Source organism: Astatotilapia calliptera, chromosome 17 (assembly GCF_900246225.1).
Source record: "Astatotilapia calliptera chromosome 17, fAstCal1.2, whole genome shotgun sequence".
NCBI lineage: Eukaryota > Metazoa > Chordata > Actinopteri > Cichliformes > Cichlidae > Astatotilapia > Astatotilapia calliptera.
In genome coordinates, this window is record NC_039318.1 from 26,539,193 (window position 1) to 26,560,838 (window position 21,646).

Consider the following 21,646-nt stretch of genomic DNA (forward strand, 5'->3'; position numbering starts at 1 on the left):
AAAACCGGACCAGTTATACTCGTTAGGAGTTGGCATTGCAAGAGCGAGATCGTTTCAGATTCGGAGGATAATCAAAGGGCCAAAGAGATTAAGGAGTCAGTCCCCTAACCTAATTATTCCTGACACAGACAAGCAAGATGAGGCCTTAAAAGTTGGAGCAGAACAACAGGATTATGCTGTGTGCTTACAAAAGAGATGCTTCCACATGCAGCTCTGTGGACAGGTCAAGGCCTCTGTCAGAACAGAAGGCGAAGACTGGTATTCAGGCTGACAATATGAGCTCGTCTTGACATTTGTGATGGATCTGCATTGTTCCCTGAATGTTTAATCACTCATACCCAGTGTGGCACAAAGAAGACGGATGATGCTTCTGCATTTTACTCAAGCCGTAAGATTAATTTAAGTGAAAATAGCAGCATGGGGATGAATGACAAGCACAGCATGGATTCAGTGGGGGTTTTTTTCTTTAATAGACTGGTATTGTGGATCAATTTCCATTTGAATTCGCAAATGCAAACATTTCGTCTGCCTCACCAGCAAAATGTTTCAGTACATTGAGTGCTTTACTTAACTTGCGCTCAAGTTGCATTTTTCACAGACGCAGAGTTATTAGCCTTCTCTCAGCAGCATCAGCCTCGGCGGTCTCTCTGCTGTTGTATGAGACCCATATTACGTTACAGCTAATGAAAACCAACAATTACAGCTAGTGTTGCGCCATTAAAAGCAGTCAACTAGTGAAACACGAGATGGTTGTAATTATGAAGCAGTCGGAGAAAGGTTATGGATTTGTCACCGCAGTCAGAACTGAACCCAGGTGCTCATCAAAAGTGCTTTCACAAAGGTTATTCCTGCATGTTTCGCGCACTAGATTTTGTTTAAATGTTAACTTTAAAAAGCTGAAAAAGAGAGAAATGTAAACTATACGGTCCTGTAGAAATACAGGCACAAAGTGCAAGCATTCGTCTTTGATAGATTGGACACCTTGCTGTCATTTTAAAAATCTGAGTACACCTATATATTAACCTTCAGATCATTACAGTCAAAATGAGGGATTCCACATTAGCTGTCGATTAATCAGAATCCTCTTTGATATTACTGTTGCAGAAGTTAGTATAGTTGCATTTATAAAAATGCATGAGCTGACTAAACTAGCATACACATAGTTGCATCTTGCATGTAAACCTGGATTATTTGCTTAGTGAAGGCTGGAAAAAAGCAATTGAAAATTTAATTTAATCATTTTTAGGACTTTCTTTAGGAGTAACAATCTCAAACCAATTCAGAACTATTTCAGTGCATTGATATTTTTCTTTCTGAGATATCTTGATTGTTGTAGCAATCATGATATCTCAGGTTAGTTGACTTTCTACCAGCACTTTAGGTGAGCAGTTGAGGTAATTATGACCTTCTGAACTAGCAAATAGCAAATCAGCACCAAACTATGATGGTACCTCCACTGTGCTAACACACACAATGGAGAGTACTCAATATCAGTATGAAAATTTGGAAAGTTGCAAAAAATGCCAGCTTATAGGAAAATTGTGCATTTATTTCCATAGTCTTTGGGCATGTAATAAAAATTCTACCAAGCTGTAGAGTTGTACCAAGTCCTGCCAGTGTTTTGCTGTCATTTTGGCTTGAAGTTTATAGGACATCCATTTAAAGGCAATTTTTGTTAATGGGTTTGTCGCTTTTTCCAGCAATTTGCATGATTTGATTTCTTTTAAGGTCCTGTGTAAGTTGTTTTGACCAAGGCAAGTCAGTAAATTTGAATAGTGGAGCAGATTTTGTCAGTTAAGATGTTATGCATTTCTTGCTTTATAGAGAGGTGTACCAACGGACCAACACTTCGTCTCTTTTCTTTTATTGGAACTGCTAACACAGTTTGAATGCTCAGAGTATTCATACACTACACTATGGGCAGATTTACTAACACGCTTCACCTGCACAAACTGGATTTTGGCATAAAACAGTATTTTTGGCAGTGTTTATTATTTAAATCAAGCTTGCAAACTGATGGTAGCAAAACAGTCAAAGCTATTTTGACTTGACAGCAGTCAAAACTAAGAAATTCAAGCCCCATTTTGGAGAGAGAACTCCAGAAATCCTAGTACTTCCAAAAGGCTTTAAAAGCCTGCTGTTCTAATGGAATAGTATGCATGCTCTGGACAGATTAACTGAATATAGATTTGTTTGGCTGCAGTAACAGAAGACGTGTTTGGCAAAAACCAAAGGTCGCTTTTCATGAGAAGACCATCATTCCAAATGGGAGGCATGGTGTTGGAAATGTTATGGTTTGGGATTTATTCCCTGACTCAGGGACTGGGCAGCACACAGTCATTGCTTCAGCTCTGATTTCTACATCATGAGAAATGGCGCTTGAAGATAGTGTTAGGTTATCTGTCCAAAAGTGTAAATCGAACTGGAATTGGACCTTTCAACCAGATAATAATCTTAAGCACACAGCAACCTCATTAAAGAATCTCTCAGCCGACGAAATTGAGGATTAATGGATAAAATCTTACTGAATTGCTTTGGGGAGATTTGAAACAGGAAATATTTGCAACTGAATGTATTTTGCAAATTTTCAGTTATCCACTGTCAGAGACCGGTGGACAATTTTGCAAAATACCTACAGAAAATCTGCTAAATGGGTAATATCTGAGGCCAAGGGTATAATAACTTCTCCCACTGAAGAATATTACATCTATAAATTTTTTGTTCGCTACAATATTGAAAAGGCTAATTCATATTATTCAAGTATATTACCTTTATCTAGACCGTGTATAAAAGAAGCTTGTTTGCTTGTTAATATATTTCAAAAAGACAGCAAGTGTTCATTCACCTTTTTTTTCACCACTCTATTTACGGTGTAAAAGGAAGTTAGTCAGTTAAGCTTGTATATACCGACCATGGCCACATTACTACTACACATTATCGCCAGGTCATGGGCTATTTCCTGTTCAAAAAGCTGCTCATGCGAGACAATACATTTTTAGATCTACGCTTTTATAGCCAAAGCCAGCCTCTAAACTTCCTGTTCATGGGTAAAGTGGAAAAAGACTGATGAATTAAATAACTTTAGCACACTGCCTCAGGCTTTTACGCCGGCACTCACCTCTCATAAGTAACAGCATGCCACATAGTGGATTCAGCTCTCCAATATAATTTAGAGTTTTTTGTATGAAATAATTCTTAATCAGCATTTGCCAAATATGTAATTGTAAATGACTTAGCAAAGTGTAATAGAGAGTAAGAGGCCATACGGGACTGTGGCTGTAAAAATAGATAACTGCTTGGAGATGGTAGCAGTTTTCTAATGGTAAAGAACAAAGCAGCAGCCTTGGCAGCATTTTTTAAGGTTGGGCCAGTTTCTGCCCACAGAGAACAGTATAGCAATAATTTGCTGCCCCTACCACTGAACACCAGTGAAAATTGAGTATTTTTTTAATATTAGGTAATTTGCTTGCTTGTTTTCGAATTAATCATTCTCATGCTAAATAAAACTGTTTTTTGAAATGATCATACAGTAGTTTCATATTAGAGGCACACTGACAGACAAATAATGCCCTCGCTAACCTCTCATAATTGAGCTCAGTAGCATTCGATGGTGATTATGGCTGTGCTTTAGGTTGTTCAGGTGCATTTTTATGAGTCATACTTTTTAACATTCTCTCTTGTGAAAAAAAAAAAACATTTCTTTTTCAGACTTCCTCTGATTATTTTCATGGAGCTAGAATAGATGGTAGTTGTGACAACTTAATTTTGAAGAGAAAGAGATAAATTAGCTTGTGTGTTTACAGAGAATGTTTTTCTTTGTAGTTTTTTTTGTTTTGTTTTTTTTTTAGAAATTATCTGTTTTTTAAAATAAAAGAGTAACTATTATTATGCTGCTTTTCAGCGCATTCGCATGTCTATCGGTGTTTTATATACTGACCTTGTCTTTTTACAGTTTTTTTGGAAGTGTAGGTTGAAGTTGGCTTCACAGTCATCATTTGTCCCTGTATGGTGGGTACATACACATGGCTGGCTGAGTGCACAGTAGGTGTGCCTCTGCATGCGTGTGTGTTGGTGCATTGAAACGTGGACACCATGTCCCCTCGGCGGATTGTGTCGTTCCTGCTCAATCCAAAATAAAGAGTGCTGGCCCATTCTGCAGCCTCAGTTCCTCTGGTACATGGCTGGCTGAGTGGCGGTAATTGCCTCCCGCCCTGCCAGTTCACAAAAGCAGCAGAAAATGCCGTGCAGAGATTCAAACTACAGCTCCCATTAGATTACACTGAGCAAGCTTGGGTGTCCCGATTGCCACCCCACACCACGCTCTCACAGTCTGAGGCTCAGTACTTTAATATGTGAAGAAACAGGATTGCAAACATCATTCAAGGTCATTTTTCCAGTGTAGTTAGGGGGGAGATGTTTGCTTAGATAAACAGAAAGGTCATTAGCAGGAGACATGAAGAAGCTTTGACAAATGAAGTCAAGCCCAGTTAATGCTCCATTCTTTGAGGAGGTATCTTTGTAGAGATGAAAAAAATTGAAAATTGCCTTAACTCAGGGGTCAGCAACCTTTAACACCCAAAAAGCCATTTGGATCTGGTTTCCACGCAAAAGAAAACACTGGGAGCCGCAAATACTTCTTGACTTCTAAAATGAAGATAACACTGTATATATTGTTTTTTACCTTTATGCTTTGTGTGAACAACTAAAGTGTGTTGCTTATGAAATCCATGAAGCGCTACAGAGAAAATTACATTTTATTTATGTAAGTAACACATTTTGAACTCTTAAAGAAATATAACAAAAGGAAAGACACTCAGCTGAACTAAAATGATCCAAGTAGCAAACAAAAACTGTTGTGAGCCGCCACCCTTATATCGCCTTTGGGCTTTTGGAGCCTTGACCTTGAATTGGAAAAAAAGCACTATGCTGCTAAAAAAACAGAAAAATAGATATTTGCAAAATTCTGCCTAAATATGTATTTTACCTGGTTAATGCGTGCGGCGGGGCGTGGTCTGCAGCGCCGCTGCAGGAGAGGCGGACGCACCTGAGCGGCACCCGCAATCACGCCTCACGGCCTTAACGTCTGTGCTATCTATGCTGTTGTTGGTATGTGTCGGGCTATGAGCTGAAAAGCTACAGCTGGCTGTATGCGTACAGCAACCGTGTGTAAAAAGTGGTCAATAAAGAGATGCTAAAAAGCAGCGGGTCTGCCGTGGTATGTTTACAATGGGACTCTGCTCCCGAACCTCTGTGCACAGCGTCTGCAAATCGGGGCTGTACGAAGTCACTTTCATCTTTACGCAGGACTGTAAGCTGTCATCTGTGAGGCGTGAGCGGTGTTTGTTTTTAACATAGTTCACGGTGGAGAACAGCTGCTGACATAATGTCGATCCATAATTGGCCTACCTGGGGTTGAAAGTCTCGATAAATGCATGGCGTTCGGGCGGGTACACCGGCTTTTATATTTCAATATCACAATAATCTTCCAATTTAGAACTACAAGTTAAAAAAGAACTAACATAAATAAAATACACTTCGGCTAAATACTTCTAATTTATTTTCCCAAACCACGCTCTGGAGCCGCAGTTTGCCGACCCCTGCCCTAACCGTATATCTCAGTTTTCTCAGTCAGCGTCTAAACCAGAGCAGGCATCTTGAGAATGAAGGGAATAAACCAATATAGCATAAAGTATATACACATTTTTTTTTTTTTTTCGTTCATATGCCTCAAACTGCCAGCATATCCCAAACATCCCTCAGGCAAAAACTCATTTGATTACCAACCAGTATTGCATTCTCGATATACGATGGTGTGATTCTTCTTTCTTGCCGTTCTGTCTCAGACATCTGTTTGTATGGGTGAACAGATGGGGGGACGAGGGCGTGGGGTGGGGATGGGAATACTCTAGAGGTTATTGGCTATTGAGAAAAATGCTTGCGTGACTTCCCTTCCCCCCTAACACTTTTGCTTTCTCAGTACATCTTGCCCTGGTGGACACAAGTGCATCACTGGCACATGTGACTTTCCCACCTACCTTGTGGTACTCTAACATACACATGCAGTTGTCTCATACATATATATATGTGTGTGTGTGTGTGTGTGTGTGTGTGTGTGTGTGTGTGTGTGTGTGTGTGTGTGTGTGTGTGTGTGTGTGTGTGTGTTTCCACGTGTGTTTATACACATGGACACATATATTGGCAACGGGACATTCTGTGTGTGTGTGTGTGTGTGTGTGTGTGTGTGTGTGTGTGTGTGTAGTCTCATGAGACACCACCACCACTAGCATCAGCAGCTCATCAAAGCAGGATATTAAAATGAGATGACTCAGACGGACGATGACGCTGTGAGACCCACTAAACAACCACTGTAGCAAAGGGTAACATGTTTCTCTCATTCTTTTCTCCCACTCCCACATATGTATATTCATAGTCATGTTCATATTTGTTTAGCCCTAAATGTAAAATGAGGAGTCTTCCTTTCAGTCTTTCTAGAAACCACAAGCAAGTTATCTTTTGGGCTGATATGGTACTGTGGGGTGTTTAAGATGAGGCCCGGTGACTCAGGACTTGCAAGTGAAACATGTGATGGCCACTAAGACTCTAAATCCACTTCAAGGTTTTGGTGGCTGCTTGATTAGTGAAGAGGCTAATTTAGAATAATGTTTGTCACCTAGGTTGACCTTAGCTATCAGTCTTTTGCACTCTCTCTTCCAGACGTGTGTGTTATGAAGCACAATTAATGGGTTAATGAGCTGTGTCAAGCTTGAAGTCAGAGTTTTCAGTGTCACAAAAGTGGTCAAGTCACCATGGTAACATGGTCAACACATATCTTACTATGGAGCAGGATAAGTTCAGAATTTTCCATTTAAGACTAGAAACCCCACGTTTTCACTGATTTGTTTATTTACAGCATGTCTTAAGTGGAATGTAGAGTCTCTGCAGGGGGGTATATGTTTAATATGTGCAGCTTGTTAATTCGTACCTTACTAACATTACAAATTAAGCCCAGCTGAGCAAACATATGCAGTTTTTATGCTTGATTCTAATCCGAATGAATTTCTGGTCTGATTTGTAGCAGCATTACATTTTACTGTTAGGTTTTTAGGGTCTTTATATATTTTTATTACCATTTTATCATCACCATCTGATAATTTCTCTGATTGGAGCAGGAAGCACTCATAGGCATCATTGTATTTGCAGAAGAAGGGTCATATGATGCGAGATGAGTCGTTTCCTTTCTATGTGAGTGTACACAGAGCCTGAAGCAGAAAGCCCAACTAACAGAGGAAGTTGATAACCACTATCAACAATACTCATTATCTGCATCTGAGGGGCTTGTTGGCTAATGCAAAGAAAGCCTGGTTGTGTTAAACTTCCATCGCAGTATACCTGTAAGGTCAGTCGGGCTTGTTTGAACTTTCTTTGCATTATCTCTTGATGTACGTACACAGCATAGGTCTACATATCCACACACTACAAACATTAGTGATAAAGAAATTATACATTTAACTTGTTTTATTGATGAATTTACATTTCTTATAAATCATGCTTGGTCTTTATCATTTGTTCTTCCCTTTGAGCCAGGGTCGTGATGAAAGTGAAAAAGAGAATAACAAAAAGAGAATAACAAAAAAAAAAAGAGAATAACAACAAGAGAATAACAAAAAAAAAAAAAAAAAAAAAAAAAGAAAGTGAAAAAGATTCAGGGCTTGAGCCAATATCACCTGGTACTTGTCAAAGACAACTGAGTGTTACTAAAAGAGTTTACCTTTTTTGTAGATTTCTTACATCTGTTGTATATTGTGCATAGAGAATATACATGTTCTGTAGTCCAGGGGTTGTTAAAGCCACCATTGAAGGAAGCTTCCATTTTTGGATTAAGATAAATAGATTTGTGCACATAAAACACTCTGCACTGATCGCCTAGTGTTTCTTCCAACCTAAAGAAAACATATTTCCTCAAATGTCAGACTGTCCTTTAACCATTCCTCTCACCTCATACTGAAATCTGTGTTAAACACAGAGAATAATCCAGGATTACATAATAGCAGCTCCATGGCAGATGTTGTGACCCAATTCTCTATTCACTTGAGTGCAAGGTTATGATGGGTGCTGTGAAGGTTAGCTGGTCTGGTGGAAGTGAAATACATACTATATATTAGGGGTGCAACGATATTCGTATCGATATTGAACCGTTCGATACAGTGTTTTCGGTTCGGTACGCATATGTATCGAACAATACAAAATTTTTAATTTATTTTATCAACTTTCCTTCTGACGATGCTGTCTGTGTTGAGCGCTCAGTGAATCTGCGTTCGACTACTCCGCCTAGGCTGCTGCGTTCGACTACTCCGCCTAGGCTCGACAGTGCAGCCTAGGCGGAGTAGTCGAACGCAGATTCACTGAGCGCTCAACACAGACAGCATCGTCAGAAGGAAGAGCGCAGGGCAAGCTAGCGAGACAGAAGTTAAGCTCTCCTTGCAACATGGACCTCCCCCACCCTCATTCAGATCTGGCGTTTGGAATTATTTTGGTTTTCATGTGACGGTATGACCCTCAAGGTAAGCGAGTCATGGACTAAAGTAAAACAGTATGTTGGATGTGCCATGCAATGCTCAATTACATGGGTGGGAGCTAGTGTGTTAGCGCAGTTAGCTCGTTAACGTGTTGGCCGTCTAGCCCCATGCACGGGGCGATCGGCGGTAGCTCGTTAACGGAGATTTGCCGTGTTGTGGCGTTAAGGTCATTTCAACGAGATTAACCTGAAAGCACTAGTGGGAACACAACGAATATGACTGCACATTTACGCCGACATCATCCTAGTGCAAAGACAAGTGGAAGCAGAAAAAAAAAAACAAGCAAGCATGCTACTAACTTTAGCCGAGTCATTTAGACAGCTGTTTAATATGCTGCTGAGAATATAGCCCAGAAGAAGCGGATAGTATAGCTTTTATTTTGGAAAGAGACATCTCTCTGTAATAAACTCTCTTTTCCAAAGATGAGTGATTCCTCAATCAGATACAGGGCTCGCAATATCGCTAGCCCGACGTCCCGGGGATAGCGATTTTTTTAGTCGGGCTACCAAAATCTATCTCTGCCCTGCCCGTCGGGCTATTGTAGGAAGGAAAAATATATGTCAATGCTTTTGCATTCTTTCAGAAATGTAGCTGGGTAATTATGTCATTGGCATCAGTGAGCCACTGTCAATATGTGAAATATTGAAATCGCGTTTGAATTTGCGCTTGTTTTTTTGCTTTCACTTTGCAATCGCGCGAACTGTGTATAGAGAGCGACAGCACTGATCTGTGAGTGATGATAATTTGTGCACCAATTCCTCTGACATCGTCTTATTAATTGTTAGCTTACTATGCAAACATGACAAGTGAAATCTCCGGCAGCTTAAACATCTGAGAGGTTGATCGCGCAGAGAATCGCTGAGCTTATGTGAGTGCGTGTGTAAAAGCAGCAGGATATATATTTGACTACGATGACCTTCACAGACAGATATATATTTTAGTTCTGCTGAGCCAAATAAGACAGGTCAGGGTGAAGAAGTGACAGCCAAAGAAAAGCTTACCACAAAACGGAGAAGTTATGACAAATCAGACTATAAGGCAAAAAGAAAGTGCAGCTTTATGGTTTCATGGACAAAAGAATTTCTGTGGCTGCAATATGACGAGCTAAATAACCAGGGCTGCACATAAGTGGTCCGCAGGTGCGCATTCGCTGTCAAAATAAAAAACACGCACAAGGGTTAGGGTTAAATTTAAAAACTGTACTTTTGAGTTAAAATATATATTTATAATTTTAATAAATGACAAATTAAAAAGGCATGAACATTTTTTTTGTATCGAAAAAATATCGAACCGTGACACCAAAGTATCGAACCGAACCGTGAATTTTGTGTATCGTTGCACCCCTACTATATATGTGTGTATATATATATATATATATATATATATATATATATTTATTTATTTAAATATATATATATATTATATAGCCCAATATTAAATGTAGTATAATGGATATTAAGTAACTGGTGCATAATCCACTCAGACCAAACCTAGACTGAATCTTTGAAAAAAAAAAGTTGTTTGTAACACTATAAATAGACGCTGAATTGTTTGACAGTGAATTAACTGCTTGCTAATTATTTGGTTACTCTTGGAAACCTCCAGCTATCCTCCATGCCTGGCAGCATCATGATTAGCAGAATGCTGACAAAAGAAAACCTTCCTTATCCACAGTGAACATTATGATGCTGTGATTAACAAAAGCTGTGAAAGACTGACACGGAACAAAAGTGAGTATAGACTTAGCTTATGCAGGCCGCAAGGTTAAGGTCAGTCTCAATCACAATCTCATTTGCAAGTATCCTATAGGTGTGCTATTGAAACTGCTTTAGCTTGCCCACAACTGCTGCTAGTCTGCAAGCACCTTTGCAACCTATCTCAACCCCGCCTTGACCTTTTCATGCTGTTTCTGACTTAATGTTGTGTCTTTTATAATTGATGCCTGCTCTGCTCTGTTATGTCCTAGGTTTTGCTGCTGCTCTCCACGCCTCTGGCTTTCCATGTATGTACACTGAAAGGCAGAGACGTGTGCTCTCCCTACCAAATGCTTTCCATATATGTGCGCAAAAGGGCATTGAAGTCCCAGAGAAGAGCAATGCCACCAGATATGAATTACTGTCGATTTCTTTAGACTATAGTGTTTCTGACTGAAATCATTTTTATTTCTGAAAAAGAAAAACAAACTTTTAGCAATACTACAACTTTGACTAAATTATGGACATTAACGAAATCGACTATAACAACGTAATGTTTGCCCCCTTTATGAATGATCTCTTACTGTTGCAACCAGTATCAGTCGGCTTTAAAATAACTGTTAATAATATTTAATGCCCAAGATGACTCCTGATAATGTCCAAGGTCCAGGCCAGGGTAGTAGGCACTGTGCACAAGATCCAGTGTGAACTGTTCCACACTGAATATATATGCCCTTGACAAGATAAAGAGAGGTGAAGGGCTTAAAGTTGGTCACATTGCATTAGCATCGAGCATGCCTGAGTGGCTGACAGGGCAATCTGACTGGAACCTAATGGTGGTAACGGCAGTATACAGGAGGAGAGGGACAGAGGGTCTACCATGCTTTGGGCATTACATGGGACAGTCACATGGGGTCACTCAGCAAAACCAAGCAGCCACCCATCAATAATTAAATCAGTCACAGTCAATATATTTCGGCATGAGCGCCTGAGCACTTTGATCAAAACAGAAAACAACAAAACTGACAATGCAAAGGAGAAATTAAGCCATTTGTTTGACAAGGAACAAACTGCTACATGGGTGCAGCGTCTGTATGCCTTGTTTATGAAGTAGACATTCATGTGTATGCACAAGTAGGAAACTGTGCTATCTGCTTTTTTCAATTCAAAGGGAGAGTGTGTCAACGAGTACTCCATTGCTCTTTATGGAGAGCATGGCTTTTCACCAGAGCTGTGGCCCCTCTGTCAAATTAGATTAAGGGCTGCTTACTCATTATTGACAGGAGCCGCTTGCAGTAATGACCCAAAGTGAGAGAGTCGTTTCCTTTGATGTAAGAACACAGCCTACACTGGACATTTCTCGCAGCATATCTCTTTGGGGGGGGAGCCCTTTGATGGCCATTACATTTTTGTGAATTATTCCACATTGCAATGCTAGTTCTGCGTCTGGTCCGACTTTGATCTAAAAAGCGCCTGTCTGATGTGCTTTTTTTCTTCCCACTCCCCTTCTTTGGCCCACCCTAAAGTCAGTTGACAGGGAGGTTAGATTTCATAAAGGCCCTTAGGAGTGTGTGTCTGCATTTCATTTGTTTGAGTTGGGAAGATGACAGAAGTCACATTTAATTACAGGGTTCCTATGTCAGCTCAGAAGATAAGGGGGTATGCTGTGAGTGCACGATGCATACAAAATTATCATAGTCTGTTCTCTTCCATATTTCGGAGGAAAATATATCTGCCCATTAGACTGTTGTGCAAGGCAAAGCATTTGAATTTCTGCTAGAGAATGTATTTATCACAGTGAAATTTTGTTTGTGGATGTGTATGCATACATGCATTATGGGCCTTCGTGTGTATGTTTGCATTATGTGCTTGCACACCTGCTTCAGTCTGTGTTGTGCATTTGGCCCACTGCAATGCCCCAGAGCTGTGCAGCTGCCCTGTGCAAACAGCAGGTTTCCCAGTGAGATGCTAAAGAGGAAGCTTGACATTGTGTGCGGTTCTTTGTGATTAACACTAGCCAGACTGCCAGAGAAAGAGAAAGCTGTCTGCCTCTGATTAGACAGTGAGAGTTCACTTTTAAAACATACCAGTACACCTTACCATTCGAAGCCAATGTAGACAAGTCTGTGGTATTGTTAAATGCTTGTTCACATCAGGTATAAGGGGAAAAGTGTGCGGGGAGATCTCAATTGGACCTGGCAGTTTGGTAGAAGAAGTAGTTGCTAATCAAAGTCTAGCATTCAGAGCTGACAGTATGCTTTACTACCAGTGACAGAGACTGAGCTGTTGTATATAGCCTCGGTACCATCTGAGGTTTGAGATGCCCTCACTGCAAGATTTTGGCCTTGGCAAAATGTTACCCTGACTTCAGCTCTGAATCATATGTCACTGCATCATCTCACACCATTACATTGAGCTTTACAAGGCAGGTGTGATTAAAAAAAAAAAGCCAATATTTATTCTTATCCTGTAAAATTTTGTGATTTTCCCCCGTAAGGTGCACTGATAATTGCACAATAAAATTTTTGGACTGCAAGATTTTTGATAGAGCACTATTTATATCTTCATGTATGAATACTATGGCACGATGTTTACAAAATTACGCGATCATCTACCGACTGCTGCAGGGCCTGTGTTGTTGTTGCAGTCACCTACTTACATCACATTATCATATTGGTTTCAGCTAGTTATGGTTGTTTTCCTAAAAATGTAGTAGCAAATGAGAATTTAAACAAGGCAATGTGAAGTCTAGAAAGTCTATCCTTTTTTCTGAAGACTAGGAACATCACTGTTCAAACATGATTGCTGACAGTATTATGCTGGTCCCAGCATGCAAAGGAGGAAACAGCTTCTATTGAAACTTTTGTTAAAACGGGGATGGGGTGAGTCAATTTTAGCTATAGAACAAACAACCTCAGTCTGTTTTTTGCCGCTGGCCTCTATAGCTATATCCGGCTCCAGGTACTCAGTTCAAAGCAATCTGGCAGGTGGAGTTCGAAAACAGCACAATGTTGTCAAACAGAAATCAGATTTGCTCCACTCTCCATTAGCCTTAGCCCCTTCACTCTCCCCCCCGGAGATCACATTAAATGACATCTGCTATCATCAGGATAACCTGTGTCAGGTACGTGACAAGACTGCAGATCCCGGGTTGATGAAAGAGATGATGGAGGAAAGAGAGAGGAGATAAAGGAGTTACTGCAAGCTTAGGAGTTCTCACGCTTACATTAGAGCTTGTTAGATCTGTCCCAGGATATAATTAACATATAAATCGAAGCTGGTTCATAAACCAAGCATGGTACAGTTGAGAACAGGTTGATGCCTCTGGGAGGAAAGAAAAGAACCATGTATTCAAGGTGTATACTTTCAGGTACACCTCGTTTTATCATTCTAATAAGGTACTGTAGGACATGGGCAATGTGATCAGAAATCACCCATGTTTCACAGGAGCATCTGTAGGAAAGACGTTTCAACTTCCAGGCTTAGTCCGATAAGAAGGTCCGCTGATTGAATGCAGACTGAACAGTTGTCAAAAGTAGCCATGCATGACCTGGCACAGGAGCATCAGCCACAACCAAATATCTCACCTTATCTTCTGACAGTAGTGTTTGGAGAGCTCACACCCTTCTATCCGTCTCTATTTCTCTCTCTTTCATTGCATTCAGCTCTCTCATTTCCTCTTGGCAGTGCTAAAGGGCCACTTCTGTTCACTTGGTAATGAGAAGATGTGTCTTTTTGTCACACTCTTCTTCAGCTTCCACTTGGTTTTAAGCATCTCTCTTTTGTTGCCTTTTTGAACATCTGTTTGTATCTCTTTCAGTCTCTAAAAGGATTGTTTATCTGCCATCACCTCTTTAACAGCAAAAGATATCCAGCCGAGCAGATTTTATCTCTGAAATACTTTTAAAGGACTGAGCGTACGTATCTTTGAAATGTGTACGCAATGTGTTTCATCCAAGCGTCTTGTCTCTTGATGCCGTCTTTGAGTATTCGGTCTTTCATCCAATTCCTAATTGTACTTATCCTGCTGTATACAGTACTGTGCACACTTTGTGGCTTTTCACCGGATAAAACACTGACTCCAGGCTTCTGTCCAATACGCTTCCATTGAGTACTAATCATCTGGCAGAATGTGAATTCTGCTTTTCTGGAGGAAATCATTAAAAAGACTCACAGAAAAAAAGCTGCCTCCAAATAGCCAGGGCCCAGACATTGTTGGACTGAGGCGTCTGCACAGGCGCCTGATTAAAAAAGAAGCTTGGGTATTAATTGGCCAGCTGATGTTAGGTTGTCAGCAATAGCTGATGGCTCATTATGCTGCTGGAGCAGAATAGGAGGAGGATGAGAGATGAGCGCACCCCCTTATACATTCTATTTTGGCCATCCTTTAACCGAGCACACCCTGTAATTTCAGCATCAACACATCACTCAAAGGGTCTAGTGTATTAGATAAATAAAATCTGTCATTCCCATGGATACAAGCTTGGTGGGAACTGCACTAGAGAGATGGGTATGATTGTGCCTGTGTTTGTTTGTGAAGCAGGGAATCATGGGGACAGTTTGCTTAGCTAATGGGGTTGGCGGGCAGCACAGTGCTCTCTCAGGCGAACAGCTAATTACCAGGAGCAGATGAGAACATGGTGAGTGTGTGTCCGGGATCCAAAGACGCACTGCTCAACCAACCAGGATGGTGCAGTCTCCCTTCTGCCCAATCAGAGGCCCTGAGTTGATACCTCGCTTCCTTATTTAGTGTCCATCCAGCCAATCGCTGGCATCTTCACCTTTAAGGGACTCACCCACCTCTCGAGTGAAGCTTCCATTTGCCATGGCAACAACATGTGTCAAAAGGCTACTTAGCCCAGAAGGGATCTCAAATAAACAGAATCCATTAAGTTCAGGGTCATTTAACGTTCACATTCCCTAATGCCACTGCAGATGAACAATTGGAATGTGACGACTGTCCTTGAGATGAAATTGAGATTTTTGTTCGTTGGAGAACAAAGGATGAATCTCTTTGGCAGCACATGGCCATGATGTGAATACCTTTCTATTACATTTGAGATAAACCAGACCTTGTAGCCACAGGCCAGCCCATTCTCATTCCCGTGTCGTCAAACACTGCAGTTTTGTCAAGTTTTACAGGTCTACACAAGGTGTCCTGTGGTAGAGGACCCCTTGGCATTACATAAAAATGCACTGGGTTAGTTTGCAAGATAGATTTAGTGTAGCAGCATATTTTCACCTAAACCACCATCGTGTTCTTAGTGTATTATATTTACATTTTTTTCACTGATCTCTTTTTGCAAATTTTATTTCACTTTTTTTTTTCTAATTAATTCTGCTGGTTCCTTTTTTGTGTTATCAGATCTTGCACTATTCTAAGCTTTTCTTTATAGGTTATGAAACAATAATCCCACAGCTTTTTATCTAAATTTTACACCTAAACAAATGTTTCTTGTTCCCAAAAAAAGATACACACAATTCTTTAATGGTTGAAAAACCTGTGACTTACTCCACCAACATCTCTGCAATCTACAAATGTAGACCATGTTGCTATTGTCCTTTGGCATCTAATGTTAGCACGGCCTTAACCTGCCATGTTCGGGTCAAATCTGACTGATTTACAAATTTAAAAACTCATAAATATTGTGTTTTACATCCGATTGCCTCGAGGCCTTATGACATTCTCCATATTATTCATTTGAACATATAAAAGTGATGAGCACCTCTTTTGATGAATTTTGAGTGTTTTGATCAACTTTGTTATATCTGTGGTGTTCCCGGTCAAAAGTAATGACCATAGGAAATTAATGGGGATCCATCCCCTAGCTTTGGCCTATGACCCACTGAACTGAATTTGGTGGTGAAAAATGTTTCTCATGTTAATTTAAGAGCTGTTAAAACTAAACGGTCAATTGTGATGGAACACTAAAGTGGGGGGGGGGTCCACACAACAGCAAGGGTAAGGACATCTTGTGCCTTGGCAGTATTTACCACGCTGCAATGAGAAAGACGATTCCGGTTTGCAGTTTCCAGTTGATTTGTGCCTTCTATCAAAATTAAATTGCCAAATAAAATGAAGAAAAGACTTCCTACTTAATAGGAGAAACCTCTAAAATCATGTCTTTACAAAGTGCAACAGGATTTCACTTACCTCCAACTGTCAGTCATCAAATTACTGCTTCGGGCCAGGTAACATTTGTAAATTAGATGTATAGATATTTGTGAAAGACAAAGCGCTAGAGGGGTATTGTTCATAAATCTACACCGTGTGCATGGTGGACGTACTGATGAGAGTTGCATTATTCTTTTCTCTTTTGAATCACAAAAGTCCTGCGACCATGACCACGTGCACAGTTATGGTATGGGTGAGGACTGCACGCAAGACCTGTGCCGTAACGGCTCATTTATCATTCATCTGTGGTTGGCCCAAGCCACCCAGGGGAATGAGATTTCCTTGGCCTCATGGCAAGCTATTTATGTGGATGCATAAGGTACAGACAGCCTTGCAGATATATAATACCATTTTTATCCCCTTGCAGATATATACACAACTCATCAATAAATCTTTTACACTGGAATTCACCTTTATATTGAGCTGGAATCCCCCAGTTTTAGTGTATTTTTAGGCCCACACACATAAAACTTGTAATGTGAAACAAAAATTTCTCCATTTTTGTCCATTTTAAAGATCACAGATGATGGAGGTGCTGTTATAGCTTATCATCATATTGAGGCTTTTACTGCTAAAAATAAGTTTGATGTGCTATCTTGCACTGAAAAAAAATTGAATATTTCCAGTATGATATCATATCATTCACCCATCCTGTAAATAGCACACTGCTCTTGCCTGGGATAAAATTCCATCATCACATTCTTGCCCGTGTGTAGCTCTGCTCTTTTCTGTATCCCTCTCATCTTTCCTACCATGTCAGTAAAGAGAGCATATTTGAGAAGGTTAGACTATCCGCTGTCCTTTGAAAATAACTTTAAGAATGTCATTGTTCGTAGTGGGTACTTTCACTGCCACACTTGATGAAAAACTCTTGTGAATACGTCCTAGTTTTGATAGGATATCAAAAAGGGGCGGCTTATGCTTGCACCTTGAAGGTGACAGATACTTGAAAAATATAAAACACGAGACAGCCTCATTTCAAGCGCAGTAAACAAAGCAGAGCACATGTCAGACATTCCCCAACAGGGTACACTGACACTTAAGGGAAACACAGGGCAGCAGTCACTGTCACACACAAACAAACTGACCCACACTGTCCACACACAGGACACCTACTGTACAACTACATTTATATTTAACCGGCAGAGGTTCTGATGTATATTTCAGCAGTGAGAGGTTCTTGATGGTAACTTTTGCAGCACAGCAGTTAAAGAATGTATCACCCAGCGTGCCATCCAATCACGAGGCCGGATTTTCACTTCCCCTCTGCTCGCACACTATAGGGAACAAATCAGAGCGTCTTCATCCTCCCTGAAGACACACATAGAGAGAGAGATGCACATCTATTATACATGGTATATGTGGTTATGTGGAATGAACCGGCCGCAGCAAATTGGGCACATTTTGCTCTGACACTAGTCAGTCTCCGAGGGGAGCCAATTACTACGTCTCTCCTTCAGAGCAGAGCCAAAATAACCGAAATTCCCTCATCTTCCCCTGAGCGCAGACGAAGAGCAGTGAGAAAAATGCCCACTCCCCGGTTTCTCATTCGGTTAGCCCTACAGACACTCGTTGAAATCACACATGCACTGCATTCATTACCTGCTAATGACTCTTCATCCCTCAGAGACCAAGCAGAGAGAGGAAAGTGAGGGAGAAGACAAAAGATGGAAGTGGAGGGGTATGGTAAAAGAAATATAGATGGAAGTAAGATGCTGACGTCCATCATCGCAGACAGCAAGACGTGCCCCAGGAGCAGGTGATTTTCAGACTGGAACACTGAACATTGGAGACATGGAAATATCCGATACGGCTGGTTACTCCATGTTGGCTGGTGGCCTAGGAGCAGCCTGGCATTGAGAGCTGAACTGCCCACGCACCTGTGCTGACCTTCGCTTTGACTGGGCAACACAAAATTTCGAGTGTGAAAAGCTTTATAGACTGCATTTGCCAACAATACACAACACGAAGAAAATCCATTGATCAGTGGTTTCTTTTTCCTTCAGCTGGACCTGCAGCCCTTATTACACATTAAGAGTGAACCATTTTAGCCTCTTTGGAAAATAATGATTCTGTAAAGTGCTTTTTTGGGCTTCAGCAAATGGGACCTTTTACACACTAAAAGACCTAAAGATAAGCCATGCTTTTACATAATGGTGTATTTCACTCTAATGGTGTATATTGTGACCAAACCATTAGCAATACTGTGCCACGAGAGATAATTTAACAGAAGGTTTATAAGACATATAATTATGCCTCATGTCTGCCTTCTTATCCTGCTGAACTATATTCTTTTTCTGGCAGCTGGAATTTAATTCAAAGTGTGTGTCCAGTACTGAGTCTTACTTTCTTAGCCGTGGAGGTTATTCAGACCAATTATTCAGTCTCTCATCTTTGTATTCCAAACAAAGGCATATGCTGAAGTAATATGTTACACCAGCATGCACGCATGGTGTGCATTATGCTATAAAATTATTGCGACTGTGTGCAGTGAACCTGCAGTCACGTCGCCTGCGAAGTGGTTGCTGCCGTCTTCAAAATGACGTTGAAGATACTCGATAAGACAGCGATAAGCAGAGGGGCCAAGTTGGCAGTTACATGCAGTATGTTTGTGATGATTAACTGTGATAAATTGGAAAAAATCTAACTTGTTTGAGTAGGTGACCTGTATGTTTCAAAGCTAACACACAAGCCAGGTTTCAGCTCCAGTCTGCATGTTGTTCCCTCTGCTCTCACTCCCATTTTTCCTGTCAGCGTCACTGTCTTGTCCAGCAATAAAGGCTAAAAACATAACACGAATTCTATCTGTTCATGTGTACATATGTAGAAATTTATAGTAGCTATTTACATTCATTTAGAAATTTAAAAGTTCCTCCATAAATATTGATGCAGCTGGTGCAGGATGGCCCAGACTGATGTTGACAATCAGTCTCTGTTTAGAAATTAGACTTTAGTTATTTTCAAACATTTGTTAATCTGTGTAAAAAGGATTGCGAAGACAGCATCTGTTTGGAGACAAGTTGCCTCCCACCATGTTGTAGTGTTTCAATTGAAAGTGGTTGCACATGGTTGCCAAAATTCAAAAGGAAAAAAAAATCACTGCGATTATCAGGCAACTAACTATTCCTGTTTTCATAGTAGCGAGACTCAACCATTCATGAATCAAGTGCAGGTTAATATATAATCAAGTAGTTGAAAAGTTGAATTTTGGGTGTTTTACTTAGAGCTTTAGTCTTTCTGATTGCAGTGATCTTTGTACCTTAAACAGTGGGTCTGTATGAGTGGTGGAAACATGTGTTTTTATTTTGTGGCATGCAGACTTTTAGATCCCTCTAGTTTTGTGGCAGTTAACAGCCAGCTTGAGGTCATCCTCAGAAAGAAAATAAATCTGGAGGTCCAATAAAGACATTTCTATACTTGCAGGATAACGATGGACTCAGTACACCTTGTTAGTTTGCAGTACAGATTGCTATCCACAGGTAATTAAGTTTTATATTGTCTGGAGGTTGATTGACCTAAAAACATTAGTCAGCTAAAACTGATGTTGTGTTCCTGTAGGTAGATTGCATCAGCAGCTTATATAGGTGATACACAGATAACCCACGCAGCCTATTGGTTTATTAGGCCAACTCTTTCACTCATTTTTTCCTAGTCTGCTTGCGCTGCCTAACCAAGAAACACTGCTGCTGTTGCTCAACTGGGTCTTATTTGTAAGATTTAAAACTGCTAATCACTCATAAAACTGTTAAAGGAAAATCCACAGGATAAATTGGTATGTTAAATTTTATATTATGCATCATTAGCAACCCAAAACCTAAATATATTTAGTTTTCTATCATATAGGTTCAAGATTCAAGACATCTATTGTCATTCTGTAACATTAGGTAGCATGAGAAGGACCAAAGTTAAGTAATGAGGTCCCCATGAAACTGAATGAAACAACAAAATAAGTAGAGCTAGCAAGGACAATGCAAGGATATAAATAAAGAAAGCAGTCTAAGGTGCTGTGAGTGTTAGACTGCATGAGGGCATTGATAAATATAATATAAGAGTTTATAAGTCTGATAGCTTCCAGGAAGAAGCTGTTTCTCAGCCTGGATGTTCTGGACGCACGATTGTGGCTGAGCAGGCATAATTTAGCAGAGTGTATACCAGTGGGCTCACAACAAATCCCAGTGGAGAGCTAGTAATGAAGATGACAGGGGAGCGAGTGGTACCGTGGGTCCCCAGTAGGGACTCAGTCCTATTGTTATCATTTTGTGTATCAGAAGTAAATCAACAAAGTTTTGCAGTTTAAAGCCAGAAAAGAGATGGTTTTCTTTTGTTTTTACTTCCTGTTAAAATCCACATTAGTGACCTTCTTTAACTGATATTAGCTTTTGAGGATCGGGTTGAACATGAAGGTTACCCAGTCTGCCTATTCATTCATTCATTCATTCATTCATTCATTATTTATATTACATTAATATATCTGCATGTGGTGGCCATAGTGTCAGATGTCCTTGATGCATCTTCCTTTGTGTCAGAGATAAAACACTGTACGCATGGAATAAAGCACTGTATTCTTACAAGCATGAATGAGTAATTCTGGCTATTATAAAAGAGAGTTTTGAGTAGTCAATGAGACTAGAAAAGCGCAATACAAATACCAGTTCATCTCCTTAAAAAGCTCAGAAACTGGCAAAAACATTGTTGTCGCCATTGTCTTTTTAGCAATAAACTGAAAGGGAGCCAGCTAGTATTCAGTCTTTACAAATTGAAACACAGGCTGCATTGTGAACTAAAAGCCATACCAGCTGTGCTCTTCGACAGGAACAGAGATGAAACGTGCACATTCTAATTACGCTTCACTCCACAAAAAGTATGAGCCACTTGCTCACAATTAGTGTTAAAGTCCAACCCCGCAGAGGGCTGAAGTATTGCCATAGATTTTCTGTATCATCAAATAAGTGCGTTTAGAGAGCAAAATGGTCTTTTTTGGTGGGTTTGACTCACACCCTGCTCCCTACAGCGAGAGATAAGGTGGGTGTTCACTGCGACATGATGAAATGATTGTATCTTTTCTGTAAGAGGTCCGCAGGGTGACTCAGAGAGACATGTGCATGAGCATTTATTCTCTCCATGTCTGACTACCTTTCTTTGAGTTTCCTGCACACACATAACACACACACAACCTCTGTATGTGACAGTGTGAGCATGTG